Here is a 12,575-nt window from a genome sequence, read left to right as displayed (position 1 = left end):
TTACTAATTTCATTTTTTTTTTAAATCCTTCCATAAAATGGTAGGTGTGAACAGCAACTTGATACGTTTTATTAGAAATATTACTATATATCTTATTTTCCAATGAATGAGGTTAAAATCAAACAAGAAACGATGGAAATGGTACCCACGGTTAAATCATCGGGATCGAGATGCCTCTCATACCTCGATACGTATACGGATACGGATACGTATACGGATACGTCAGAAAGAACAATCTCTATTACTAGGTAAGTGAAATTCAGAAATGGATGTTCATTAAAGATTTCATTGCAATTAAAGAATTTTTGTGGTGTTTGAATTCGCATATTAAGCCCTTTCTCGTTATCATCTTAAAATAATATTTTCACAGGCTCGCTCACGTCATCATCAAAATGAGAATTTGGAAGACAAGCAAAAAACATTTCAAACTTACAACTATTACTACGGCAAAATCCCTCACCCTTACATGCATAGACAAGACGAAGTTTGTGACCGCACTGCCCAGGATGATAGTTCAACCTTTACACTCTGGACGATTGAGCCAACATATTTCAGATTCTTTATTACTAAATTGGACCCAGATGATATCGAAAAAGAAGATAAAGAAGATCCTCTACCCGTTTCTCCAGACGATATCGAAGAAGAGAAGCCTGAATATCCTTATTTGTAGATGAAGCAGGATTAAAAGATTTGGAAGATAAGCTTAAGGATCTGTGTCAAGCTGGGTCATTAGTTGTTTTTTTTTTTTTTTTTTTTTTTTTTTTTGTGTGTGTGTGTGTGTGTGTTTGTAAACCCTGTCAATTGGACACGTGCTTTAGACGGCACACGTTTAAATGAACACGGAAAAATCCAAATGAACACGAAATGGTGGTGTTCAGTTGGATTTTATCATAAATCAACTGGAAAATGTCCTAGGATGCATCCCATTTCAAAAAAATGAAGTGTTAATTTGACCGGATGCATGAGATCTGTGTAATGAGTGTGTATAAGATGACCACGGATCCATCATTTTTTCTTCTCGGCGAGACTTACACACATTGCGAGTGCGCATGCTCGTTACTCAAATGACGTCGTAAATGACATCACAATACAGTACCCGTTTCACACTTAGTCATGTACATGAGGACGAAGTAAACTTTGTAAAAGGTAAGTAAAAAATCTGTTAATAAATAAATGAAAAATTTTATGTATTAAATATGGCCTATGAATTAATGAGTAAAGATGTGTGTCCATTATGACATTACGGCATTATTGTCTACTCAATATTTTTCCTACGGTATGTATACATGTATATGCTGTATAGTTACAATGTGCATCGTTGCATGATTGCAGTATAAATGGTTAAAACCAATATACTAAAAGTTATTATTATTAATGTTAGTAAAAACATAAAGAAATTTTTTCTATATCTACATGTATGTCTCTGGGAAGGTAAACACGTTCCGTATTGGCATTTGTTGTACTCGCGGAGAGAAACTATTTCTGCATCTAATATTTCAATTTCATTGAATCAACGTTGATCTTTTGCAATGTGTAGCAATATATATTGTCAAAAATTTTAAATGTTTTCTTGCGTTTCGCATCTTGTTTATGTGTCATGTCAAGTTCGAAGGTTTCGTATTAAAAACGAAAGTAGAGTCGGTCACGCCATGTGTTATGGGCAGGGGAAACGTTCAGTCTGCCTGGGTTATATATAGGTACGTGGGCTGCTAAAATCATTGTTAATATTGTGTACACATTAAGCTGTCAACTAAAAAAACACATGTACTTCTGTGGCGTGAATATTAGAAATAATTTCTGCACATTTAAATTATGAAAGGGGAGGGGGGGGGGCAGCTGTTTACTTCTCCCAGGGACATAATGATATAATTGTTAAGCATGTATAGGTCCCTGCTTCAACGTGATCTTCTAGCCCTGACAAACTGAAGATATAGTGCAGCTTATAATATAAGTTGATATTTATGTCAAAGACATGCTGTGCATTTAGACAGTGACATGCCCTAATTTTAATGTACAAAGATTTCAAAGTATGAGAATTTAAAGATTGATACTTGTCATTTTATTGACATGCACTCATTATTGCATTGGGACAATTTTGAGAGAATATATGTAAATATAGCTGTGACAGGGACCTATATACTAGTATATAGGTCCCTGACTGTGATGATTCATGAAAATGATGCGACTTCTACTAAGTTACAGTCATTAAAGAATATTTTCCTATTTATTTATCATCCTGGAATTCATGTTTTAAAACTGATGTTATTATTATAATACATTTCAGGTAGATTCATTGATTTCGGATCAGAAAATTATCAATGTTCATGGATTCCCAGAACACAGCAGGGAGAAGTTTATGGTATGTCAGGAAAAAAACAAACACTACCTGAAGTTCTAATGATCTGAGTTCATGTTCATGATAATGTGTTTGTGTATGTCAGCATGATCTGTATACCTTTTCCTGCATTGTTTCATACTACAGTCATGAATCAGTGTTTTACATGTAATATTTATTTACCTTAATGACAGTCTGTTGGCCCAAGACCGGCAAATATTTGGGAGGATTAATAAATTTAAAATTAAGTCTGTATGTTATCAGTTAATTGTGCCAGTATAAAAAAATTAAAGGTTCAGTTTAAAAGACAAAGATCGAACTTCACCAGTGATACATATAGTCCAGATAAAGAGTAAAATAAAAATTATTTAAATGGGATATTAAAAAAAAGATGTTTGAAACTGACAGTCATACCAATAATTTTCATTATTTAGCTATTTTCCATAATAAACAGTACAGATAATTAATACTACACCATTGGCCATTGTTGTCATTGGGGTATACCATGTAATGTATTAATATATTAAATAAATACGAACTACTATAAATTCTCTTTTATTGTGTGCACACTTTTATTTTCAGCAAAAAAAAAAAAAAAACAAAACAAAACAAAACAAAACAAAAAAAACAAAAACAAAGAAGGAGGGATACACACTTATACATGTATTTATTGGGGTATAATGCAACCACTGAAATTCAAAATGAAGAGATTTACTTCCATTCAGGGATTTAAAAAAAAAAATAAATGAAAATTAAGATTTTCCAAATGCAGAGAATACAAGTATGTTATATGGAATTATGATTGAACATTTACAAATATTTATAAATCCTTCAAAAGTTTTCTGTCATCAAGGGTGTACATCATAGAGACATAAATAACAGAGATTTGCAGCTGTTTGAAATCTTGCAGTTTTTTTTAACTCACTCCCACTCTAACATGAGGCACTGGAAAACGCAGGGAAAAGTCATTTTTGTTTTTTTTGAATATGGGATTAATTATGCATAAATTAGTGAAGCTAACATTGGTATTATGTAAAACTGGATCTATTAGCAATTACCGGTAGAATAAAAAAATCAAAAATTTCAACAGGTTTTATGATTTTTCCCCTCAAGGTAATAAAAAATGTAATCACACTAGATGACTCTGCTCACTTATTTACATTATCAATAGAAAGGCCAGAGAAGCTACATTTTATATATATACATGCATATATATATATACAATACATGTATATGCTTTTAAAGCAGAAACATTCCTTTATTTCGACAGTTGTTCATTGTTAACCATAATTGTTAACATTATCTATTCAACGAAATTAAATCCCACATGAAATTTTACATTTCAGAATAATGAGTAGGGTTACATTCGTAACAACGAAATTTAATGCCCACAAAACCTTCTCAGATAACAAATAACAAAATTTTATCCCCACGAAAATTTGTGCTTCTACAGAATATAATCAACACCTTAATGCGAGTAAAACTTACAGCAGATGCATTTAGTATTTTTAAGTGCAGTGACTGGAAAAGCACAGTCATTACTCAGACCGAAGTCAACTTAAATCATTATTTAGTGTTAAGAAATAAGTTGTTTGTAAGTGTATTAAAAATACTAAACAAGACAATAAAAGACAAGACAATAACAACAAAAAATATAAGGGGCCTCATTATCTTTTAGAGGGAATCATTATTAATTAATGTTTGATATCGATTGACTGGCAGACCCTGTAAACCTGAGTGATCAATTATGTTAAGAGAAGTTTTTTAATAAAGAGTATCTGTTACCACTTTAACCAGATTATTAAAATTTCATTTAAAAGGTAAGCATGTTGTTGATAGTGAACAAGTCTGTGTGCCAAGAATATTATATGTAATTTCAAATGAACAAGAAATATTATCATCTGTGTATTACTTAGATTGCATAAATTAAGCTTTCTGTATATATTTTTTGATGGAATTAGAAGAAGTCTGAAAGATTGTAACCCCCTCCCAATTTTTTACCCTCCATGATTATTTTAATTTCAGTTTTCATATACAAATCAATTACACTCTATGTCAATTTTAAATTATATTCCACTTGAATATACTGTACACCAAAGAGCTCTGATTTTATGGTATTTTATGGAGATAGAGACTGATTCACCCTGGGGTCTAAATCAAATTTAATAAATCTATTGAAATCCTAGCAGTCTGTTATTGAATTTTAGTTAATGCAAGCATTCTTAACAATTGAATAAGAAAATCATATTATATAAAGGTATACATAATGAGCTAATCAGATCTATACTTTACTTTCTTGAATTTCAACATGTTCAGCATAGGGTACATTACACCCTAAGAAAAATATTCAAAGACATTAAAGTATTGATGAACAGAAATCTCTACACATTGTTTATTTAAGTGAGAAAACACATGCAAATAAAGTATTCAATTTATTTATCTTGGACTAAAAACATTTTTGATTTAGTGTATAGAGGGTCCTTAACAGTCCTTTAATTGTCTTTAGTCTAATCGGGATCGGTATTCAACTTAACATTCACTTTCATTTTAATCATGCGAATGTGATTTTGACAGCTGAAAAGAATATGTATTAACTGGTTGTGAAACTTTGTTGAGGGTGTACAGTATGAGATATGTACATTTTATGTCATCTTCACAAGGAGGGTTTAATTCGAATTGAACGTAAGTTAATACAAATTAAATTTGAACCACATTCACATGGAGAATTTAATGCAAATAAGTTAATTCAAATTAATTTACTGCACATCAAATTTCTTTGCATTAACTCCGTGTGAACACTAAGCAAAGCAATAATTAGAATTAAATTTTGATGCATGCGTAATATAGCACGATTACATGTAAGCCACATGCCATATGTTTGTGGTCAGGCACATTATTTACATGATTAAATACAATGAAACAAATGAAAGCCACCAGTCCTCCTCAATGTTTGGAAATATAGGATTTTTTTTTAATATGATGACCTGAAATTGAAAATACAGTGTTTTATAAATAACTATATTTTGTATTTCCTGTTCTATACACACTAACGGTACATTACTAGATATATTATGTATAATGATATACTGATGATGCTTTATCAATGGATAGTAATTATTCATTTTTATTCCTACATTAACTTATTCAGGTGTGACCGGTTAACAGAGGATGCTTACTCCTCCTAGACACCTGATCCCACCTGTGGAATTTCCAGGGGGTCCTTGTTTTTTGCCAGGCACTTCACAGATTTGTATTGTTTATAGATTTTCTAAGATTGATCACTATTCATTATATTTAATTTTTTTCATTCACATGCATATCTCTTTGAACTCAAAATTGAAGACACCACAGAGGCTTATACATCTGTTTCATATTTGAATATTTTACTAAAGACATTAATGGCAAGGTAACAATTAAACTTTATGATAAACAGTCACGTAACTTTAATTTTTCTATTATTAACTTCTCTTACTTATGTAGCATTATCACCTGCATATGGAGTTTATGTCTCCCATTTGATTCAAAGGGCAAGAGCATGTGTACCAAGTACAAACAATAACTAAAATGAGGCAAGCTATTGGCAAATAAGTTGATGATACAGGTATAGCCAACATTTTGCAAATTCTGTGTTTGTTACAATGACCTTGTTAACAAATATAGTCTACAGATAAGTCAAGTGTTTACTGATGTTTTTCATACAGAAATTGTTAGGCTGTTATTTTCATACTGAAGTGTCTACAGATTTATCCATTCACCCTATTATGACAAGGAGCTCACAGCAGGTGTAACTAGTTGACAGGGGATGCTTATTCCTCCATGATAACTCATCCCACCTCTTTTGAGCTTGAATACTGTTTGTAATCTTGATATTTCATTAAAGGTCTTCAACATTCTAATAGATGGGAATCACTTTATCTTTTCAGTTATGAACATTTCTTAGCAACAAACCCTGTAAGAAGAAGGACCTCTGTTCTACAGCTTGTGGTGGATTATAGAACACATGATATCAACCAAGTTTAAAGGAAGCATGTATAGCCACATTAGAAAGATTTAAGGATTGTGAGAAACCAAATATGACAAATCAGAATAAATTCCATGGGAGTGTGAAAAAAGAGAATAGTAGAGTGTAATCCTCAGGACTTTCTTCAGACTTCCATAAAGTCAGGAAATACTGTTGAACTGACAAAATTAACAAAAATCATGATTGTCAAAAATTCAAGGAAGATGTGCAAGTTAAGACTAAGACGGATTTTAGGAGTTTTGATGACAAAGAATCAACCTTTGGAAATATGGCTTTAAACTTGGATCTCTTTATTGGTAATTGAATTAAACATTTATCTTGATTGTTAATAACCTAACAATTATGATTACTACCATTTAATTTTAACTAATTTTTACATGTAGTTTCTCTCATTGATTTTTTTAAATACATATATTTTCAATTTTCATGAAAGCTAAAGGACAAGGTGCATGTATGACTTTACACCCCCTCCCTCTTTTTGAGTTTTTAGCTCACCTGAGATGAAAGCTCAAATGAGCTATTCTGATCACATGTCTGTCTGCCATATGTAAACTTTTCACATTTTCAACTTCTTCTCAAGAACCACTTGGCCAAAGTTAAGCAAAGTACAAAACATTCTTGGGTAAAGGGGATTTTAAATTGTTAAAATGAAGGGCCAATTTCCCTTCCAAGGGGAGATCATCAGGAAAATGCAAATAGGGTGGGGTCATTGAAACATCTTTTTTCAAGAAGCAATGAGACAGAAAAGCTGAAACTTATATGGAAGCTTCCTGAGGTAGTGTAGATTCTAAATTATTTAAATCTTGCCACCGGGGGTGGGGGGGGAGGGGGGGGAGGAGAGGGGCACGATGGGGCCACAATACGTACTTACTTATAGGAAAAATCTTTAGATATCTCCTTCTCAAGAACCACTGTGGCAGAAAAGCTGATAAGGTGAGGCCTCAATAGGGAATGGATGTTTTACATTGAAATATATAGGAAAAAAATCTTTAAAAATCTTCTTCTCAAGACTACTGGACTAGTAAAGATAAAATTTAGTTGAAAGCTTCCTGAGATAGTGTAGATTGTAAATTGTTCAAAACATGTCCCCTGGGGGTAGGGTGGGGCACAATAGGGGATCAAACTTTTACATTGAAATATATAGGAAAAAATTTTAAATATCTTCTTCTCAAGAAATATTGGACTAGAAAAGATGAAAATTAGGTGCAAGCTTTCTGGGGCACAATATAGGGATTATATTGGGTAAATCTTTAAAATGCTTAATTCTTCTCAAGAACAACAAAGCCATGATGAATCATATTAATGTGGAAGCATCCTCTGGTAGCGTAGATTCATTTTTTTTTTTAACAAATAATGGCCACTATATATCATCTTCGCTAGCCAAGGGCTTCTGATACGCTACTCTCCTCATAAACCCTTGGCATACGGTGCTGACAAAAGACGTGATTGTTTTCGTCACGTGATCACGCTTCTTACCAGGTACGCACAGATTGCGTCATCGACAGAAATAAAAAGCGTATTTAAAAATATAATGTTTTTTAAAGAATAATTAACAAGAAGGTATTGAGTTATGTTGATTTGTTATTAAACAAGTTAAAATGCAAATTTACATCTTCAGTATAGATTCTTAATCACATATTTTGCACGTAGCTTAAGATATTGGATGACTCATAGAATGGCATGTTATCTTACGGATCGTTGTTTACTTGCGTTTTTCATTCCCGATATTAAAGAGTCAAGATATATCCCGAACGCAAATATCGTCATTTACAAAAAACAATTGCTGATTGGTCGAATGATGTCGACCAACTCCAATCACAGCTTGAGAAAAAAATCCCAACTTTTTTTAACACCGTATGCCAAGGGCTTATGAGGAGAGTAGCGTATCAGAAACCCTTGGCTAGCGAAGATGACTATATATATGATGGGGCCACAAAATACAATCAAAATTTTACATAGAAATACATGTATATTGGGGGAAAACCTGTTGCAGAACAGCAGGGCCAAAGTGACTCAGGTGAGTGTTGTGGCCCATAGGCCTCTTGTTTTGTTGTCAGCCCCTAGCTTTGCTTTGAATCTAATCTCATAAATGCTTTCTCATTCAAAAATTACAAAGTCTAGAGTAAAGATTCATTGAGTTAAAAGTAGGGATGAGTATCGAAATGCAAAAAAAATTAATCATGACAATATTTTGACTTAATTGTGTTTTATGATAAATATTGATGCATATCACTTTTTTTTTTACTTCTGTTCTACGTGTTCTACTGTAGAATATAAAAAATCATAAAAGTTTTCACTGTAAAATTGTTAGGAATAAATGCATTCTTCAAACATTATGAAATAAGGTTTGTTTATAAATATAATTTATAAAATAATTAATACAAAATTCTATATCTCAAAACAAAAACAAACAAAAAAAAAAAAAAACGAAAAAAAAGAAATTACATTTTGTAAAGTACAGTGTACTTTACGATGACTTGAATTCTTTTCTAATTTTTAAATTGACAAATAAAAAAAAAAGAGTTAAGATAATTTATTGCTTTTAACTGGAAACCAACTTCAGTTGAAAGGTATCTCCATATACTGGTATAACAATACACCCCTAATTAAAAGACTATGTGCGACAAATAAAGGACATAATTATATATTTAATGAATTTATAATTGCAATAAAATCATTAGATACTTTTAGATAAAATCTGTTGAAAGCAGACATGTCAATTAATTTTGTAAATTTAACCGATAAGAGGGATATGCTGAAGACATTAAGTGTATATGTAGACAACATATTTAAACAAGAGTACATGTTTCAAGGAACACATGTGTCACCTGCTTTGTAGTTTCATTTCAGGTGTAAACAAATCTATGAGTGCATGGTCAGCTTTTTACTTAATTACTATATATAAAGTATGATAAACTGATAGTTCATGCATTTGCCTGTAAAAAAAAGACATACATGGATTAAGTATACGACTGCAATAGAATCTGACAATCAAAGAAAATATGGTTCCTTAACCCTCAAAGACATGTCAAATAAACATTTAAATTTGAATTTATTAGAAATAACTATTTATCATTTTATTAATTGTTTCCAACAATCCTCCAAAAGATTTCAGTCTGTCTTTACTGCAACCATTGTCAGTCTTCACGATCCATTGTTGAATACTGATCCCGATGTATTTTTATGGTATTTTAAATATATGTATAAGTTTGTGTGGTATCAGAATATTATACAGTTTCAAAGTACTTTTTCATGAGCTAAACATGTTTCCAACAAGCATTCAAAAGAAATTTCAGTCTATCTTTACCATGTGTTTACTGCAAATCTTAGTCTACATGATCCATTATGAAATACCCATCACGATTTATTTTCATAGTATTTGAATATACTAAAGTTTGTCTGGTAACTGAATATCATAGCCGGTTTCAAAGTACATAATCATGAGATCATGAACATATATTAATGCTAATTATCTAAACCCTGCCTCTCAAAATTCAATATTCATAAGTTTAATTAACTGCCCAAGATATTTTTTGCAAATAAGGTCAAATGTCAAGGTCAAGTGGATTGTAATGCTGATATTTTTTGCCTTATGACAAATAGTATACATGCTAAATAGCATAGAATTACCACTTAAATGTCAAATATATGTTGTATATCAGCACTATGAACTATTTTAAAGGTCAAGGTCACAAGGTCAGTACCTCCATGATAATTTACAAAAGCTGTAGTGCCAATCAATGTATGTGCAAAATATCAAATCCATACCTCTAATTGAGATATAGGGTGTGACAGACAGACGGACAGCTAGACACAGACAGATGCTTGGTAAAGTGATCCCTCAGTGCCGATCTGCAGGCGACACCGAATAGTGAATGAATTCTAGCAATGGACAGGCTTTCTACAGCGCAGTGTATATATGTGAAAACTTCCTACACACAATATTGTCATTAAAAAGCCCCTGCAACCTTTACATCTAATATTCTTGATAATTACTTTCTTCAAATTTTAATCTGCCATAGCAAGAATGATGCAAGTGATGAAAAATATTTGCTAAAAAGGATCAATTAAAATTTCTAATGTTTAAAAAATGTTTTCTTTACTCTTTATTCATCATAATTTTATGTGAATCTAGTTTTAAATTTTATATTCTGTTTTAATCACCAAATGTAAGATTATCACTATTTAGAAAAAAAATTCTCAATTAAAAAAAAGTTGGGTCTTTTAACTTTTGAGGGGGTGTTAAAACTTCTTATTTTATTAGTCCCCTGTCGGTGAAACTGGAGGGGACTATAGGTTTTCTCCTTCACGGTCTAACTGTCAGTCTGTTCCATTTGGTTTTCCACACTTCTTTGTTTTATTTTACAGCTATGCTCTGAAAAGTGGGGTTTTCCTTTTAATTTATTTAGTAAGCATGTTCTACATGTATATGACACATCATGTTCATGTACACATGTACTTAGAGATCAATATTTTTATGATGTTCATTTTTAAATTAATGAATAAACTACTGTTTTAGAGAGTCTTCAAAATATTTGAACACCGTATGTAATTATTTTTAATTAATCCCCTACCAGTGACACCGGAGGGGAGTACAGGTTTCCCCCTTATCTGTCCATCAGTCTGTCTTTCAGTCTTCGTCACTTGGTTTTCTGGATTTTTTTTTTCTAAACACTCGCAGATACATGTGTATTCAGCTGATTTTAAGTATATGTGAGTGTACCTGGATAAGTTACAGATCAAGTTTGCATTTCATTACACTTTGTTGATTTTTGACAGAATTATAGCCTTTGGGAACCAGATAACTGTGACTTGCCAGTAGCTTATGCAATACTATCAGGATGATTGTTATTTTGAAATTTATTTTCATTTACAAAATAACAATTAACATATACATATAACAGTAGAATGTATAAGGATTACATTTAAAACAAAAGTAGCACATTATAAGTACATGTACATTGTAGGGCAACATACAGTTTATAAAATGATAATGTATAAATATGCAGGAAGGATTTTATGATTGGACGTGTTTTTTTTTAAAACATGCTTGATTAAATGATCATTTAAATTTAATTTCAATATAGATGCATGCATGATGGTGGGCTGAAGAAGAAAACCAGGACAAATGAAAATTCCTAGTGTTCATCAGAAAAAATGATCGAATCATGCAGCCATTTTGAGTGCTTGAATGCCCAACTGAGAGAGCCAGCCAATGCGGAAAATATTTCTTGGAAGTTACACCAAATCTGCTGTGACAATTGAATTAAAGCTTTAAAAGTACATTTAAAAACATACTGCCTTAAAATTACATTTGTATATGGTGTAATTATTTCAAGGAGATACAACACACCTGGTTTAACAGTAAGGTCCATAGCTAAACCTGGATATGGAATTTAGCTCACCTGATTCAAAGGCTCAATTGCAAAGGTTCAATCGCAATTCTGATAAAAAGAAGTCTTTGGTGTCCAACAATGCATTATTTATATGTTTGAGTGTTTTCCTCCATTAACTTTTAACATTTTCTATTTTTTTTTAACATTTGGTCAATGTAAACCACATTTGGTACAATGTATCTCAGCTTAAAAGGAGTTATAAAGCTTATTCAAATAAAGGGCTGCATCCTTTTCCAAGGGGAGATAATGAAAAAATATGAAAAATGGGATAATGTCAAAGACATTTAAAAACTTTCATTTTATGATCTATTTGGTCATATAAGACAAATGTTATCCAAGAGTTTTCTTAATGAGCATAGATTCAAGTTTTTTTCATTGCCCCTAAGGTGAGGGTATAGAGCTGCAGAAGGGGTTAAATGTTTTGCATGAAAATAGGTATAAGTGAAAAACTAGCAGGGTGACATAAATCAAAGTCATATGCAAACATTACAACATCATATGGATTTAATTTTGTTCAAATTATAGACATTGGGGCTAAAAGTAAGGTTTTCATTTTGCATGTATCTATGTGTCAACATTTAAATTTGTTTAATTTATGGGCATTGGGGTTAGAAACGGACTGAAATTAGGGTTTAAATTGTACATGTATAGAAGTGTCAACTTTTTTCATAGGAATATGGAGGGGGAAAATCTTTAAAAACAATCTTTTTAAGAACAGTAGACACAAAATGTCTCAGGCAAGCATTTTGGCTTTTGGCATCTTCAGTGTATTACATTTTCATTCATATAATTTTAAGATCATAAAAGTACACCCTAGCTTTTC

The 12,575-nt window shown here is 31.7% G+C and overlaps 1 long non-coding RNA gene across 1 annotated transcript; it reads left to right on the top strand.

Moving 5' to 3' along the window:
* Positions 1-1,660: 1,660 nt before the first annotated feature.
* LOC133193668 (uncharacterized) lies at positions 1,661-11,828 on the top strand. Its single transcript, XR_009721968.1, has 4 exons — positions 1,661-1,697; positions 2,285-2,359; positions 6,259-6,652; positions 11,444-11,828. It is a non-coding gene; the product is annotated as an uncharacterized LOC133193668 (long non-coding RNA).
* The last annotated feature ends 747 nt before the right edge of the window (positions 11,829-12,575 follow it).

Source organism: Saccostrea echinata, unplaced genomic scaffold, assembly GCF_033153115.1.
Source record: "Saccostrea echinata isolate AGI-Se365-2 ecotype Australia unplaced genomic scaffold, CSIRO_AGI_Sech_v1 ptg000028l, whole genome shotgun sequence".
Lineage (NCBI taxonomy): Eukaryota > Metazoa > Mollusca > Bivalvia > Ostreida > Ostreidae > Saccostrea > Saccostrea echinata.
The sequence above is the reverse complement of the archived record's forward strand: the minus strand, read 5'-3'. Positions and strand labels throughout refer to the sequence as shown.